General features: G+C 32.9%; 1 protein-coding gene across 2 annotated transcripts in view; it reads left to right on the top strand.

The window, feature by feature from the left end:
* Nucleotides 1–296: 296 nt before the first annotated feature.
* Nucleotides 297–13,601, top strand: part of HDAC4 (histone deacetylase 4) — a 406,413-nt gene continuing 393,108 nt past the window's right edge. For both annotated transcript variants that reach the window (XM_085819634.1, XM_085819632.1), the window contains exon 1: nt 297–806. The gene's annotated coding sequence lies outside the window, so the exon portion shown is untranslated. The remainder of the gene's footprint in view (nt 807–13,601) is intronic.

Here is a 13,601-nt window from a genome sequence, read left to right as displayed (position 1 = left end):
TAAATGAAATCCTGGAAAAATGCGTATGATTTAATATTCCGTGCAAGGAATTCATGTGGTGTGCACATCAGATTTTCTAAAATAAGTGCTAGCTACAATAACTACTAGACTACAACAAGAAAAGTGAAAAAAGTGAAAACGTTTCTTTCTTCATTTTCAATTCGTAGAAGTCAAACGACTGAAGATTTATGCTTCTTTAGCAAATATTGAAGCCAAATTGGCGATCTCTCAAAGCGCCGAACGGCGAATCTAAATAAAGCAACCCTGCTTCCTTGTGTAGACGATAGCATTTGAATCAGCATCTCGGGAAGAAGAGGATCAACGAAGAGCATTGCTGCTCTAAACTGTACGATCGTAGAAGCATTTTTTTAAAACCAGTTAAATTAATTTGTTATACATCACCACACCTAGATACATACAATGAAGCTTCGAAAGCTTAAAAAGGACGTGTACAACAGTTCAACTATCTTGGAGTGTTAGAAGCTCTGAAATACTTAACACGAGGAACCGACTGACACTTGTATGTTGACACGGAGCCAAGAGAGGAACTCGCCCGTGCTTGGCTCTTATAAACAGTGTTTCGTCATAATATTATTGTAGTATATGATTGGAATGCTTGACATTCTGGTGTTGCCACTCACAAACTGTAATAATTTTCAATATTTATCCGAATTTTAAACTCATTAATAACTATTATTTAAACATAAATTTTGAAATACTAATTTGTGTTACACAAAGTGCCCCATCCGTAGCAAAGGATTTGTGCCAACTTCCAAGACCTGTTGCTGTTTTAAAAATAAACAAAGGTTAGTAATTTTTTTATCGTTCTTTTTGCTAGTATTGCTATATTTAGAAATGATACCGTAGCAGGAGAAGGAAAAAAAAAGTTTATTTGACTTTTTGCGAGGGAAACATGTTTTTACTTTTTAGTGGAAGAATTTGAATTTCCCAGCAGATAATTTCTAGATTGCTGAAATTTAAAAAGGAATTGTTATAATGCGCATAATTTTTAAACATGTTGATTATAAAAAATAATATTGTGTATCATTATTGACAACATTTTGTAAAATGTAACATTTTATCTTCAAAAATAAGAAATGCACGATTAAAAATATTTTAAGATCTATATTTAATGTTTGTTGAAAAAGATAAAATAGTTAAAAAAGATAAATGACTTACAAAGAGATTTTTTTTTTCCGTGAAACTTGATTGTCTGTCATAGCTTGCAGGAGTTTAGATATTATACCTAAAAAATTATTAAAGCATAAGCAAGGCAAAAAATTATGTGAGGTTTTATATAATTTATCTGCAAAACATAAAGTTACGAGTTCGATTTAGAGTAAAATAAAATTTTTAAAACAACTTTCTTTTGAATTATAACAATTGAAATGATATTATTGCGCCGCAAATTTCTATGATAATTTTCAATAATGTTCGGGAATATTTTGGTTTGTGAATATCGTATATTTTATCAAATGGCGAAGAATCCTTTCGAATTTTTTTTATTTTTATTGTTCGATGACTTTTATATTTAAATTGTTTTTAAGGTACTTTCCCGTAGAATTTCCGAAAAAAAAAAAACAACTCCTAAATGATCCTATTCTAAAATAAAAAACTGGGTTACACCTGAAGTTTCGCTGGATTTTTGGAGTTTTTATATAATTTATCTGCAAAGTGTAAAGTTACGAGTTCGATTTTGAGTAAAATAAAAATTTTAAAACAACTTTCTTTTGAATTATAACAATGGCAATGATATTATCGCGCCGCAAATTTCTATGATCGTTTTCACTAATACTCGGGAATATTTTATCGTACATTTTATCAAATGGCGAAAAAATCCTTTCTTTTATATTTAAATTGTTTTTAAGCTACTTTCCTATAGAATTTCCGGGGAAAAAAAAAAAAAAAACTTCTAAATGATCCTATTCTAAAATAAAAAGCCGAGTTACTCTTGAAGTTTCGCTGGATTTCTGGAATTCGAGAAAATGTCATTTCTTGGAGTTGCATGAAGTCATCGTCCGTTGTTGCAACAAACAGTTGTGATGCCGAATGTTTGTGTTTTAAACTCGTGCTAATTAATGAAAAAAATCTTTTTATTTCTACATATAGTAAAAGAAAGAGTGTGTGTGTATAAGCTAATAGACCCAGGGGATATGTGTATAAGCTAACATATGTGTATAAGCTAACAGACCTATTAGCTTGCGTATAAGCTAATAGACCCAGGGCTACGAAATTTAGTATATAGGTGCATCTAGAGGAGCCAGTGCACCTCAAAGCGATTTTTTTCAAAATTCGAATCAGATTTTTTTTTATCGTTTCGATTTTATGGCATCATTTTGAATAATTTCATTCGTTTAGAAATGTGGTTTTGACAACAGTTTTTCATTCAGTTGTATACTGGACTGTTGACTGTTGAAAACCAGCACTGTTGCCGCTTGGAAAAATGAGGGCGATCATTCTGTGCAGTTTTAAAATTTAATGTTTCTCTTGGATACCGGACGTTTATTGAGAGAAGGCAACGGAAAGTTAGTTATTTTATATATTAGGATAATTAATACTTGTAATAAGGATATTGCATATTTCATAGTAATTTTGCTATATGTAATACATTTTTTTTCTAAATTTGTGTTTTTTTTTTGGGGGGTAGAAGTTATTCTGCAGAGTAAAATTCTGTGCAGTTTTTAAATTTAACGTTTGGTGTTTGTTCCCTTCAGGCATTTTCCCGGTATATTTAAAAGCCAGACGAAGGCTGGCCGCGTAGCTGTTAGTATACGATATAAGGTTTAAAAACACTGTTTAATTAAATGATAATCTTTTTCTAAAATAATAGTGGTGAACAGGATTTCAGAATTTGACCGCTTTATGAATGCAGTTTCAATTGAAATGTTTATTGTATAGTGCTTATTGAAGTATCTATTAGGTACTTGTGCAGTTGCTTCATTTCTGTTATTCTCCCGCTGATTCCCACAATATTAATCTACATCTTCAACAGCGAAATGTTTCGTAAAACTCATTTTGATAATCGCAGTCCGCGAAAGTTTCGTAAATACTAACAAGTTATCACATAAGAGCCATGCGAATTTCGCCTTTTTTTTCCGCGATAAAATTACTGCTCTAATTATACACATAGAAAAGGAGAGTGAAGCTGATTCCCCAAACGCCGCTCATGCGGAAGGCGAATTGCTTTCACAGGCTTCACATTGCATCACCTGCGTTACACGATCCGTCGTCATTTCCTTTGCCTAGTATGTTGTCTATTCCTATTTCCTCGCCTGCTACATCCTGTCGAAGATGTCAATTATGATCGGATGGAATCTAGGAGCTTTGTGCTTTTGTCTTTGTTTTATCCAGAAGAATATTTGCTAAATTTAATAGAACTTTGGTTATCGATTTTCGTAGTTTAGAAACTATGTATTATAAAAGAATGCGTTATATATTTTAAGAAGATAAAATACTTATTTAAACTATATAGAAATTTATTTTCAAGCATTAAGTACTTTTTTTTTCAGTAATAAATGATACATTTTGACAAAATATTTAAGATTGTATAGACCTTGGGTTATTTTGATGCTGCAGACATGAAAAAATGTGCAATGCCCTTGCCGGCACTCGAACCTGTTATGGCACTCGAATTTGAACCTGAATGTGCGCCGAGTGTACTAACCCTCTGGCTGATCATCCCGCGATTCATCCCAGCTGATCACCCCGCGAGTTGCCCGCGATTTCCACAGGCAACTCAAATGTAGCAAAATTTGCTTATCTCGCGATTTCCGCGGGCATGTGCTTTTCTTCCTTTATAGGGGAGTGCAACCCGTTTTTTCACCGGTTAACCATCGAAATAAATTACATACAGTATTAGGCGTTTAGTTTACGTTTCGGACAACAGATATCGTTAGTTGTTCACTAAATTGCGGCATTTGAAGGCACGTGGTATTAGCGTTCAAACTTCTCTTTTTGCCGCATTTTTTTTTATGGAAATGGCTGCTAGAAAACGTTCAGCGATTATCTTAATTATTTAATTAAATTATTAAATTATTAATTAGATTTATTGAATCTAGGGCAAAAACTATGAAGTTGAAATTTGCCTTGAACCCTGTTTTGAACTCTAACATACTAAACTTCATTTCTAAGGTATTTTACCCTCAGCGCTTTATATTTTCTTAAATTTTATACATTTTACTTTTTTATATTATGCAATAAATAGAAATTAACTGTAATTAGACTGAAATTTAAAAAAAAAATTTTTTTTTGGTGATAACATCTGAAATTGGTTTTTCTGGCAACATAGTTTCTCATCATAAAAATCTATATAAAAAATATGCAATTTTCAATTCTCCAATATATATAGATTTAAAATATGGAAAAAAACAATTGTGGAATCGATTTTGGTCCACAAATTCAGCAGTCAGAGGGTTAATATTTAACTAAAAATAAAATCATGAAACGCCCATTCAAGAATCGTACTGAAAATGTTAATATAATACTAAGGAGCAACAGATCTGAATTGCATTGGTTTGGGTTATGGCTAAGCACGTGACAGCTATTTGACTGAGGAGTAGATGCCTTTCTGGAGGACTTTTAAAAAGACTGTATTCATGTTATACATAGGGAAAGCCATGAAAACTCCTATGTATCAAGTCCTTATTTGAATCCCGTCCTATCTATGTTCTGCGACTTTACCGTTTGGCCATTGATCCGTGGATTTGTCATATCCATAAATAAACAAACTACCATAAAACAAACAAGAGATAAACTTGGCTAAAATGACTTATTTATACTACGTTTTGTAAGTCAGTTAAAATTAATCTCTGCTTGAGGGCTTTTATAAACCGAAGTATTTGAATAAATACTATGCACAGTAACTTTCAAATACAAAATAATTTGGCTTCATCTAATTTGTATCCATAAAGGGGATTCTATTTTTTCCCTTTATGGATACAAAATTCACTTTGTAAATCCGCAGGTCGAATACGTAGTCAGCCCCTCGTCTCAGACATCCATACCGGGTAGTTGCCACAGTATTCTTTCTGACCTAGAAATTTGCTCTCTGTTTAAACTGAAATTATTTGCGTTCCGTTGAAGACTGGGGAAAAAAAAATTAACATAAAAATAGCATGATATTTAAAGTAAACCTTATAAACTAGCAGAAAAAGTGCAACAAGTTCTGAATATGAATTTCTCCTTATTATAATCTATTTACTGTTTCGTCTTAAACAGATAACTAATTAATAGGAATTACACCCTCACAAAGCAAATGTTTCTTCATCAGGATCGAGGTTAAAACAAAATGAATAAAATGAAAACTTTTTTATGAAAATCTTACATGTCAGGAATCATTTTATTGAATCATAGAACAACATAGAAATATTTCGCTCAAATAATCATTCAGGAAGTGTGTAAGATATTTTCTTCTCCATAGCACCTTCGACACGTAAACGGGAGGTCCCGGTGAAGGCACTGCACATGTTTCGTGTTCCTGCATCGATATAACCTAATGATATATGAACCGTATTGAAGACTACATATGAACTATATGAATGATATATGAACCATATAGAGACATATTGAAGGCTACAGATTTAATATATCTGTAACTATCTGTAACGTAACAGCTATCTATAACATCTAGAAGTTTAATGTATCTGTAACTATCTATAACATAACAGATACTACCTGTAACCGTTTCTTTTAAGTCTTGCAACGAAATTTCATCCCCAGTTCATATCATAAAAGAATCTCTGATAACAAATATATGCATTGTGGGGTTCCAACGTTTTATCTAACAGCTAAGTGTGTAGGAACTTCGTGAGAACTCAAGCGAATATTGCTTTATGTCAGAACGTAAAACTTAAGAAGGGTTAATAACCTTGTATTGTTCATTATAAGAGTTTAACAGAAGGCCTCTTTCTGAGGGCGTACAGATAAGTCTCCACTTGGACTTGAACTCAAAGTAATGAGTAATAATACTTAATGGTTAACTAAAAAGATATAGCCGAAGCTATAAAAATTCTAAGTAGTTGATCCCTAAATATCGAATAAGCTAGCGAAACTCTCAAGAGCCTGTAATACAGCCGAGCGTAGTAATAGCTTAGTTAACCAAAAGGGAAAAAACGAGCGGTAGTCAGAATCTCTGGCTTTCTAACGAAGTCAGTGGAACTTCGACTTAAATACCGCTCTTACTCATTTGCATTAAACGTGATTCTAAAAACACGTTTTGGTAGGAAATTGTAAGCTGAAACTAGGAAAGACAAGTAAGTAGCTTTAACTAAAGGTAACTGTTAAAACTTAGGCTAACACTTAGGCTTTTTGCTAACACAACTAGGAAATAATAGTTTAGTTGCTCGTAGTAGTTGTAATAGTTAAAAGCTCGGAAACTATGAGGGAACATTCTATTGCAAATTGCTTACTTTAGATCGAACTTAATTTCAGTTTGTTTTGAGCATCAGATATGATACCTATTTTAAGTAGTTAATAAATTATTAAAAAAATAACTGTATTTATGAAATTTTATTAAATTTAGATTTAACAAAATTTTAAAAGCTGACTTCTTTTAACCATTTCCTATGACCTAATATGTATTGCTATGACTTAATGCTGTAAAATTATTTTGTTAGTTCAATAAAAAAAATTGCGGTTTAAATCACCTGCGGAGGCAATATTCGTGGATTTCGTAATAAAAACTCAATTTCGCAGTCATCTTGTATATCTTAATAGTGTGGTAAAACTTCTAGAACAGCAATACTTCGAAATTCTTTGCTTGGTGATCCCTTTTCGAGAGATCTTTTACCAGTTCCTGTAAGCATCTAATTAATTGAATTCTTAAGCTCTAATTCTACTTGTCAGTGATACTCAATTATTTCCTGCAATTTATCGCCTTCAAAGAAATTAACTTGTGGTACTAGATCGATGTACAGGTAAATAAGTAATAAATTTTTAAAAAAATCTGAAAGCTTTAATATTTTATATTACGCCCAAAGGGGCGGTTTTTTGTTTCCCATTTACGCATACATACACGTTTCGAGAGCATTTGGGCTATCGTCCCTCTGGGCTAAAAATATTTAGAAACAGCATATCTTTAGAATATCCGATAGACAGTCGGGCGCGAAGAAGATAAAAATATTTTATGCCGTACAGTATTACCACTGCTGGCTTCGAAATCGTCGCGTTTTTTAATCAAAAATTCTTTAACAGTATATAAAACAGGTAATAAAATGATTTACAAATTTGGGCTTCCACGTGCCCATGTTCGTGTGGAGGACTACGTTATTCAAAATTGAATGGCTCTAGGTGTTGTTTTTTCAACAGTGTGAGAAACACGTAGACATTCATGCGGATTCTTCATTGTTTAATTTCTTTAAATATAATACATTGTGATAATACTGGTAGCAACAATTTCAAAAGTGATACGCTGTTTATAGTGATTCTAGGCAAAATGTCGTTTCGAGAGTAATATCCCGTTCGGGATTGACGCCCCTTTTGGGCTAATAAGTTAAAAGTAAAAACACAATTTGGTATAAGGAACGTAATAGAACATTTAAAACATCTTTCTGTTAATAATAAATAAGGTTCCGGAAAATAAGCAGTTGGATATGCTTCAAATTAATGGACTTTAATTTATATCAATTTGCAGAGCTCGGACAAGGGTGAGGAAACTGAGGCACTTGCCTCAGGCGAAGGCGCCGAATCAACTATGAAAAGTTAAAAAAAAAAAAAAAAAATTCTCATAAAAATATCTTGTTAACTTTCAATTTTGAAACACATCAAGATGTATTTTATATATTTCAAATTATGAACATTATTTATAATAATTTAAAAGCATTACCAATAATATTACTTTTATTCTGTGTATTCAAATTACTGACAATTATTGTTTTCGTTAACCTTGTTTCGTATCTCTTCTTTGCAGTATGTCGCCTGTCAGTTTATGTTTGATGTAGAGTAGTGTCAATATTATAAGAAGCAAAGTTGTTTAAATATGCATTAATTGATTTATTTTATTGGCTTACGCAATCAGAGTTCTTCGGTACATGTTTTTTTTTTATCGCATAATACTTTTAAGCTATTTTGTTTAAATTAGAGGAGAATTAATAACGTTAATTTATTTTTAAACGAAATGAGCTAAGTAGCATCACGCTGCTGACAATAAAAATTCTGTATTGCCTATCTTTAATTCGAACTAAAGCTCTTATTTCGCTGTAGAAATTTCACGAATTGAATATAGACAGCCACTAAATTTCCTACAGTTTGCCCAGAATGCATAAACCCGCCTTGGATCAGCTATGGCAGTCTAAAGAAGGTCTTTTGAAGAACAAATATGTTACCGTGAAAGACCGAAATCTGCAGAAAGTCGGCATTCTCCGGTGAATGTCCAACATTCACGTAGTCGCTAGTGTATGGCCGAAATATTTGCTAAATAATATCCTTATTTCTCACTTCCGCCGGCAAATGTCGACATTTATCACGCACTAATGGTGAATGTGAAATAAACTTATCTTTGTTACGTTTTTAAATTTATAAGGTACTTTCTCCACCTTTCCGCACGCCTTCGTTGTGTAACGGTAGCACACTCGGCGCGTATTCGAAAAGTCCAAGTTCGAGTCCCAACGAGGCATAGCGCATTACTTCAGTTTCCTGACATAAAAAATAAATTAATATCTCTACAAATTTTACTTTATTATTAAAACAAATTATGTTAGATGTCAAAATAGGAGAAAGCTTAAGTAACAACACACGTAAATAAACTGTTGTACTTAAAACGAATAGTACATTTTGAAGGAGAAAGGAAAGTGACACTAATAACTTTAAAAAGAAATTCTAAAGGTTTTTCACATTTTTATATTACGACCAAATGGGCTTTTTTTTTTTTTAATCGTTTTGTGTGTTACCTTTATTTATTGAATATCATGTTCTTGGCACTTAAACCATAAAATTCAATTCAACAGAAATATCCCAAAATAATTTAAAAAGAGCATATCTTTAGAATTTCGGATACACAGTCTCGCACGCTGGAGATAAAATTGTTTTTTCCCGTATAGTGTTGCCTTTGCTCGCTTTGAAATCCCTGATTTGTTAGCCAAATATTCGTTTAACAAAATACGAAATCGAATATAAAACAAATTCCAAATCCCAAATCTGGGCTTCCAGATGTCCATATTCGAGAGGAGGACAACGTCACTCAAAATTTGATGCCTCTAGTACCTTTGTTTTTTCACAATGCGCGAAACATTTATACATTCATGGAAATACTTCAGTATTTAATTTCTTGAAATATAATACAGGGCGATAATATTTGGTGGCAGCAAACTGAAAAGTGATACAGCCTTTTAAAGTTTTCAACGCGAAATGCCAAAGCGAAATTAATATATGTCCCTTCTGGGCTAATAATAAATTATGTGATTGAGGTCTTACAATCTTATTGATTGCAACAACTTAAACTGTTACGACAATTTGAATTGCACACAAGTGTCCCGTGCTTTTACAACGCCTTTCTGTCTGTCTTCTGGGCTTCTTGTTTCGACTTCCACCAGAGTATATCTGTGTTTTTCAACACACACGGTGATGGTCCGAATATATAAGAATATAATCAAATACTCGGTCTCTCACCGACGTATTTGGTAAGTGCTGACATGACCGGAGAATATAGGCATTCTCCAATTTCGATCTTTCACGGTATCAAATATACCATATGAACGTCTGCTTCATATTTTATGCAAAATTTGCCATTGAATGGGACACATGGTTCGAGAATTCTGTCTTCTTATTTCCCCAATGTAATTTGCACCGGAACTGTACTGGTGGTTTCATTACAGTTATTTTTTAAGCAGTTATACTTACTACTGGACGGACTACAGAACGTTTTTTTATTCCTTAGAATGAAAAAACAATAAAATGAATTGTTTAGTTTCCAGGAAATAAAAATCAGATCCGAAGACCACATGGCTTCCTTGTACGGCGTATTAAATTATACGCATTTTTTGCTGCATTTCATTGAAACTTATTTCCGCGAATTTCATTAGAGATAGACTTCTCATTCCATTAATTCAGTTCTCGCTTCGCGGCAACGCAAAAATGCATAAAACCTCAAAATATCTTCATTAACATTTCAAAAATATGGAAAACACCAAATATAGTTAAAAAATTAAGGATTTTTACAATTAAGCAGGAAGCAGTTTTTAATAGAAAGTGCTCGACTACATACAAGGTTGACATCGAAATGCCTTTGTTCCATTAGCGCCCTTCCCTAGCCTGCCCGATTCCGAGACTTCTCACCAATTGGGCCTGTCTGGCATCACTTGTTATGGGATGTTGGACAGTTTGGTTGAACAAGAAACCGGCGTACAAAAACTGTAAAATGAGGTGATGCTGGAAATCATGCGGGACCTGTATGCCTCAATTGCTCGACCGTATTGCATCGGGTACTCACGGTCAACAGGCTACTACAGAGTAGGCCATTGAAAGTCTGAGCTGTCTGATAAATTCATAACTTGTTCTGTTGTTAAAATTCATAACTAGTCTTTTTTTTTTTTTTTTTTTTAGCAGAATGGCTATTAGTTTCGAAGCGGAATTTTGCGTTGTTTCACTTTTCCAACTGTTGCCATCGAATATTATCGTCCTGTATTGAATTTAAAGAATGCATGTATGTTTTTCTCACTAGGAAAAAGCAACGGTACTTAGAGGCATCCAATTTTGATTAACATAGTCCTACACTCGAATATGGAAATCTGAAAGTCCAAATTTGGAATTTGTTTTATTATCTATTTCATATTTTGTAAAAGGTTTATAAGGTATTCCTGCCGCTTTTCTAGCGTGCCTTTGTGGTGTAGTGGTCAGTACACTCAGCCGGTATTTCAGAGGTCCGTGTTTCGATTCCCGGCGAAGGCGATTGCTAATTTTTCATCTCTCCGGCTTTTCCAATTAACCTAATGTCTCTACAGGTTAACAGATTTTCGATTAACAAACTCAACGATTTCAAAGCCAGGAATAGCAACACTGTAAGGAAAATAATATTTTTATCTCCAGTGTGCGAGACTGTCTGTTGGAAATTCTGAAGATCAGCTGTTTTTAAATATTTTGCGATAATGCTGTTGAATTCAGTTTTATGTGGTATAAGTGCGAAGAACATGACATTTAATAAACAAAAGTAACACACGAAACGTTTAAAAAGCCGCCGCTTTGGGCGTAATTTAAAATCTGAAAGCTTTCAGATTTCATTTCGTTTTATTTTATTTTTTTGTTACGTTATAGAGCAAAAGTGGCCATAGCGCGGCTCTTGCAGGAATGTGGTGCGGTTATTATGCAAATAAAATACGTGTATGAAATATGGTAAACTGTTTTAGTTTACCCATATGTCGAAAAGTAAATTAATTAATTTACTTCATTTTTTTACGAAGTTGTTTGTAAGGTCTTTATGTTAATTAATCAGTTATTTTAGGTTACGAATCTTCACTGTTTCTTCTGCCTTGCTGGTTTCCTGTCGGGATGATGCAAATCTTAGTTCGCTTGTATTTAAGTGAGGGTTTGAGATTGTTTTAGCTAGAACGTGTTCCGCCTGATGAAGACCACGGTACTAGCTCATATTCTACGATAGCATTCCTGTCTACGCCGTTACTGTATTGTTTCAGATTGTTATTTTATTTTAAATGTTCTACTTATTAATAACACCGGACGTTAAAAACAAAACATTTTGTAACAAATATAGATTGATTCAGAAGTCAAACAACAAAAGTCAGTGTTATATTTTCAAATTTTCACAGGACTAGCTTCGATGGCTTTACCGAGCCACCATCCTCAGCTGTACAAAAGCGCAATTTTTTTTTTTTTTTTTTTTTTTTTTTTTTAGTCCAAAGGGATTTGAATCCCGAAGGACTATTAGTTTCGTTTTGGCATTTTGCGTCGGACTCATAAATGTCGGTTCACTTTTCAAACTGTTGCCATAAAATGTTAGAGTCCTGCATTATATTTGAAGAAATTAAATAATGAAAAATCTGCATAAATGTATGTATATTTCTCGTATTGTGATAAAACAACGGTACATAGAGTCATCGAATTTTGAATAACGTAATCCTCCAACGAATATGAGCATGTGGAAGACCAAATTTGAAATTTGAAATTTTTTTTATGATCGATTTCCTATTTTTTAAAACTTTGACGAATTTTTGATTAACAAACTCAAGGATTTCAAAGCGAGCAATGGCAACGTTGTGCAGAAAAAACATTTTTATCTCCGCGTGAGTCTCTGTATCGGAAACTCTAAAGATATGCTTGTTTTAAAACTATTTTGCGATATTGCTGTTTGCATGTGCGAGGAACATGATATTTAATAAAGAAAGGTAACACACAAAATGTTAAAAAACGCCCCTTTGGACGTAATTTAAAATCTGAAACATTTCAGATTTTGTTTTATTTTTATTTTTTTTATTTTTATTTTTATTTTTTTTGCTGAGGATGGTGGTTCGGTAAAACCATCGAAACTAGTCCTGTGAAAATTTGAAAATATAATGCTGATTTTTGTTGTTTGACTTCTGAATTAATATTTGTTCGGCGTGTTATTTTGTCTTAAATATAAATTGGTTTGGAGTTATTTTATTGTGGCAAAAAACTCCAGGTCTAGCTGCTTAAGGGAACGTGTAAATTCACGGAATACCTTTCTAATGGAAACGGACTCGTATGCAAGTTACACATACGCAGAACAATGGCAACTTATTCAGAATTGGATGGGTCTACGTGCCGTTGTTTCTTTACAATGCGACAAACATTCATGCGTTTACGCAGATTCTTCATTATTTAATTATTTAAATATAATAATACAGGGCGATAATATTTAGTGGCAACATTCTGAAAAGTTATTCAACGCAAAATGCCGTTTCCAAACTAATAAATAGCTCTTGTGGGCTAACGCTCTTTTGGGGTAAAATGACAGAGGAAAGAGAGAAAAAAAATTTTTTTTATTCTTTTGTTTGTTTACATTTTATTCATTGCCGGCGGCCGTGTGAAATTTGCGAATGCTTTTTGTGCTAAGCAGTTGGCGAATTTTAAAAACTAATTAATCATAAAGAAGATTTGAATCTAACATATATAATTTTCGTGCATTTATATGTGAGAAAATATACTATTTTGCAGTTTCCGGTTGTAGCTACTCTCTACTCTGTCACAGGTAGCGAGAATTAGGTGCAATAATAATCAGCGTGATGTTAGTCAGATACATTTAAATATTTCTTTGTGTAAAAGACGACAAAATATCACTTTAAAGTGATGCTAATTGTTACAAAAGAAGAGCGCTGCTTTTTCTTATCGTCGAATTCGTGGTTTTGAATAAAAATGGTAGGTTTTTTTTCGGGAGGAGGCGGTTGTTTATTTATTTATTAATTATTTTAACTTAAATTTTGTAAACTACGGAATTTGCCTACAGCTCCTTCCAAGATATTTTAAATTTCTAAAATATTTCCCAATACATTTAATCAAAATAAAGTTGTGCTTCTTAGCGAAACACAATATAAACTCTCGTAATTCAATAATTAACTGTATATGTGTTTCCCGTAGAAACGTTTTTTGCACGCCCATAGAAAAGCATTTTAGTAGTACTAGTTGTCGCATTTTTACTT

Source organism: Stegodyphus dumicola, chromosome 6, assembly GCF_044657685.1.
Source record: "Stegodyphus dumicola isolate Sdum_Otavi_A_Nest chromosome 6, ASM4465768v1".
Lineage (NCBI taxonomy): Eukaryota > Metazoa > Arthropoda > Arachnida > Araneae > Eresidae > Stegodyphus > Stegodyphus dumicola.
Note: the sequence above shows the minus strand (reverse complement) of the source record. Positions and strands in the feature narration are given on the sequence as shown.